The following is a 5502-nucleotide window of genomic DNA, read 5'->3' on the forward strand; positions in this document are numbered from 1 at the left end:
TCGGATATAAGAAAGTAATCAAGTCTACAGTATATGACTGGTTTTCCATTAGAGTGCCAATGGCATGTAAATTGCCTCTTTTCGGGGTGTTTAAAACGCCAAATGTCAATTAGATTACATGTTTCAATTATGTTTTTTATCTTATCTCTACATTTTCTACTTGTATGAAGATTTCCATTCTTTTTATCCAAAGATGTATTAATTACTGTATTGAAATCGCCACCGATTAAAATGTTCTTGTCGTCATTTTCAAGAATAAACTTTCCAAGTATATCAAAAGTATATATGTTATCATCATTTGGTCCATAAATATTAATCATTGTGAAATCCTTGTCATTTATTTTTACTTCAATCATTATTAATTTTCCTATAATCAATTCTTTTTTATTTAAAATTTTAATATTACAATCGTTTTTAATTAAAAATGCAACGCCTGCTTTGTTAGATTTATTTCCACTGAAAAAAGTTGTGCCATTCCATTCATTTTTCAAAGGTTCATATTGATTTGTTAAGTGGGTTTCTTGTAACATATAAATAGAATATGGTTGTGAATCCAGCCAATTAAATAATTGTTTTCGTTTTTGACTATTTCCTAACCCTCTAACATTTAAAGTAATTATTGTAGTTTCCATGAAGACCAAACCAACCTCATACTTAAAAGTATAAAACCATAATACACAAAAAACAAAACCAGCTCACCTATTAAATTGAAAAAAAACAAATACGAAAACAAACTGTTGGTTGTTTTTCATTTACATGTAATGTGATCCATAAATTGCTAACCTCAAAAAAATATACAAAGTAGACTTTAAAAAAAGTGACAGAATTATAAATGCAATTTTATTAAGCAATCAATATATGTGCTCTTTTGCTTACTCTTATTTTTTAACTTTATATAGTATGCTTTTTATTACTTCAATATAATAAACTTCAGTAAATAATGCTTCCACAAATAAAACAAAAATATTTTTAATTGGATACATTTAAATGTAAAACTCATGTTAACTTGTTATCTATTTTATAATTATCCATAGTGTATTTTATTACTAAAATTATTAAGGTTGTTTCTTATACTTTAGAAGTATACATACAATTTCCATGTATATTAGTTTAGTATTTAACTTTTTTCTTTTTGCTCCGTGGATTTAAATATTGTACCGCAAAATTCGAAAGTTGTATTGAGAAAACAACATAAGTGAGAAAAAATAACCTTTTGAATGTGTTCTATTAATAATAGAAAAAAAAACTATATAAAAAAAACAACAACAACAAAAACAAGAGCTGTCCGTAAGACAGCGCGCTCGACTTTTTTATTGCTTGCCAATAAAAAAAGTTTTTGCAGTAAAAGGCAATACAAGAATCTCTGTATTTTTAAAGTGAACAATGGCCATGAGCATTAAGATATTTAGTGAAGAATTATTTTATTATGACATAATTTATGGTAAAGTGAACAAGTGGATAGGAATGAATTTTTTTAGATTTTTTAAGTTTTTTAGTGCTTGCCTATAATACAAAACATTGACAGTTAAGGGCCATAATTCAAATAAAATCCTTGACAGAATTACCTTCTCCTGGACATGTTTGGGAATCATGATTGTAAACAAGTATTCCAACTTTCAAATTAATATCTCAAACAGTTCAGTCAAAAAGTGGACTGGTACTAAAAACTTAACCAAGATTCTAAGTCGATAAAAGGCCTTAATTTTTAAAACAAATCCTTGACAGAGTTACCTTCTCTTGCGTACAGATGGGGGTAATGATGTGAAATAGCATTAAAAGTTTCAAAGCAATATCTCAAAGGGTTAAGGCAATAAGTGGATTTTACCCATATTCAATGTATTTTCTAAGTCAAAAAGGGGCATAATTCTGTCAAAAACCTTGACAGAGTTATGTCCTCTTGTCTGTTGATGAAGGTCGTGATGGTAAACAAGTATGGTCAGTTTCAAAGCAATACCTCCAATGGTTTTGAAATAAAGTGAGGTGGTACAAAAAACTTAACCAAGCTCAATACACTTTCTAAGTCAAAAAAGGGCCATAATTCTGTCAAAAACCTTGACAGAGTTATGTACTCTTGTCTGTAGATGGAGGTTATGATGGTGAACAAGTATGGTAAGTTTCAAAGCCATACTTGTAATACTTCTGAAATAAAGTGGGGTGGTACGAAAAACTTAACCAAGGTGTGACGCCAACGCCGACGCCGGGGCGAGTAGGATAGCTCCCCTTTTCATAGAAAAGTCGAGCTAAAAACCACACAAAATACAATCTCTTGCTTATATGCCTTTTAAAAAGAAATGAAAAGTCGAAAAAGAATATAAAAGACATACAACATGGATTGTAAAACTAATGGCATTGTTTTATCTATCTATGTCACTTTTTTTTTCATAAAAAAAATCTGAAAAGATTAAAAATTATAGTATCAAATATTTTATCATCAGTATTAAAATACGATAAAGTAACAATTTAACCTTTTGAAAAGTTAGAGTAAGAAACTAACCTTATTTTAAAAAAAAAAACAATCACTTGCTTGTATGCCTTTTAAAGAAAAATGAAAAGTCGAAAAGAATATAAAAGACATACAACATGGATTGTTAAACAAGTGGTATATTTTATCTATGTTACCTATTTTTCATAAAAAAAAAAACATCTGAAAAGGTTAAACATTATAATATCAAAGATTTTTCACCAAAGTTAAATATGATAAAATAACAATACGAATCTTCCAAAGTTAAATATAGTATGACCATTTGTATCGTGTTTTAAATATATTTGTTTCATTTTGATAAACTAAGACACAACATCATACAGCATGTTGGATCTTATAAATTTAAAACACAATCATAAACAAAAACATAACATTGTTTTAACTGAAGCATATTTACTTTCAAATTAACCATTTTTGTGTGACCATGTACAGCTTATTTATTAAAAAGCATAATGTGAAGCTTGATATAGGCATACAACATATCTTTCAAAGCTTTTTTTCATTTTGTTTACCAACTTTTTACCAACTTTCAAAGATATTCGAGATTTCAGATATTTTTTGATTATTTTCGTTGTTTTTTTATACAACAGTAGATTTTCATGCATGCATAAAATTTCATTATTATACACTATTTTGTATTCAAACTGAAGTTGTGTATCTTAACTGTATTGACAGTTTTAGAAATGCACATCACATGCCACTTAACTGTTATAATTGTATACATACACTTTTCCCAAAGGTTCTTATATTTTATGTTTGTTTAGATTTTTCTGTTGTATATTTTGGTTTTAGTTTGTTCATATACATATTTTTATCGAATATTATTCCATGAAATGTTGAGCCACTTTTGATAATCTTGATAAGGAACATAAATCACATTTCCATATCTATTTTTATAGAATATTTTTCCATCTTTTGTCCAAACTGATTGGACCTCCATTGGGTTACTTTTTTTTATTACCATTAACACATGCATATTTATACGTGTAAGGTCTTCACTCACAAATATTTTGCTCCCTTTCAAATGTTTCTTATTCCTAATAACTAAATCTCTTTTCATCCTTGAAACAAATTTCACAATAATTTGCCTTGATCCTATTATTTCTACAGTTTCATTTTTTTTCAATATTTCAGCCATCGTTTCATTTCCTTTGTTTTTTTGTGTTGTTTCATCTTTCTTCAAACTATTTTTTTCTCTATCCTTGTTTTGACTAGCATTATTTTCATTTTCAACTGAACTTGTTTCTCTGTTTTTACCTTCACTATTTTTCATTTCATTTCTAAGCTCCATCAAATTCATTTGCTCTGTACTTTGATTGGGTTTTCCTATGCGATGAGCAATATCTATGTCATTTATCATAAGATTTAGGTTGGGAATCTTTTCATTTAATATGCTTATAACTTTTTGTGCTGTTTGTTCAGCCGTTTCTCCGCGCATTTCCGGTAAACCATGAATTCTTACGTTATTTCTTAGTAACAAAAACTTGTAAGTATGGATTTAAGATAATATTTTCCTTATGAATGAATATGAGTTATCATTTTATCAAAGTACATATTTGCAATATATACTAGTATCATTAAACTGATGATATTTTTTAAATTTCTACTTATCAATTCCTACATTGCAAAACACGATGATAAAATTATTTTGACATTTATATTTACAATATATCAATTACTATGTAAAATAGGAAACCGTTCTTTTGATAAGGGGCTTAAAACAAAGATTAAGAATTCAACAAAGGTCTATTTTTACTTTTATACATTGAAGTTATTCATTTCTCGAAAATCTTATCCGTCGAAGGAAGTCGAAAACCTGGACATATTTTGATTAAGTCTACAGTTATTTCACCAAACGCCTTTTTCAAGTTGTACATTATAGAAAGATTGATTAAACTATTATTCGATCTGCCGTAGGGGATACATTCATCCATGAATAATGAGTAAAGCATATGGTAACATGGTACATTGTTTCAAGTATTGTTACATAACCAATAGTTGCAAGTAAGTAAATCTTTCATTTCGTTTAAGGTAGTCTTAACGTTTCACAATTAATATGTAATTTTTCACACTCGCATTGAACATATTGATAGAATTCGGCTTCTTTTTAATTTTGTGCTTGCGTTGTCACTGTTTTTTTTCGTATATAACACAAGATTATAGCACAATAATATATTGAAATATGTTATTCCGAAACTGAGTAAATTTATGTCCATCATCATCCATACTTCGATTCAATTAGAAATGCATCTGATCCAGAGTGTATTTTTGTATGGTTTTACCTGTGATATACAGGCTTCATAACCACTGATCCCCTTTCAAAATTCTATTGTGTTTAGTTCCGCCCATTATGTTCTCGTTTAGGTCTTTTACTTTGGGACCATACGCCGCTTTTCATAAAATGGCACCAAAGAGTCACATTTAAGATTCTATGATAACAACAGTATGAACACATCTGCTGATGATTCTAAATTCAAATTTCACCATTTTCAAGTTTAAATTTTGAATTCTGCTTAAGTCGGTGCTAGAGGGCGTGGACGGTAGATTGCACTTGACAGCACCGTCCATAAACAGGCGCAATCAAACCGAGTCTGCAACACTTTTAATTTTTTTGTTTTGGACTTTCTTCATGTGAATCTTATTTTGTTTATTTTAGAAGTAATACGATGAAACATAATTAAATTGAAGTGTTATACAAACGCAGCTTACATTTTGAAATAGAAAAATAAGTAATGTTTTAATTTTTTCCAGTTTTTTTTCATTAATCTTAACCTTATGTAAAGTATTATAATTGTGAAGATTACCAGTTTATCTTTGTAGACTAAAATGACTTAAAAGCAAGTCAATGTCGAAATATTATATACATTTAAAAAAACTTGAAAATAGGTGATCCCTCGTAAGTCAAAGTTAAATCTCTCTTTCTATCAAGATTAGAAAAACTGTATAATAAAAAATAATATATATAAGTCAAATATAATGTTTGTTTTACATGCGTAAATATTGTGATAACATCAGATCAT

Source organism: Ruditapes philippinarum, unplaced genomic scaffold (assembly GCF_026571515.1).
Source record: "Ruditapes philippinarum isolate M1 unplaced genomic scaffold, ASM2657151v2 ctg13978_1_1_1_1, whole genome shotgun sequence".
Lineage (NCBI taxonomy): Eukaryota > Metazoa > Mollusca > Bivalvia > Venerida > Veneridae > Ruditapes > Ruditapes philippinarum.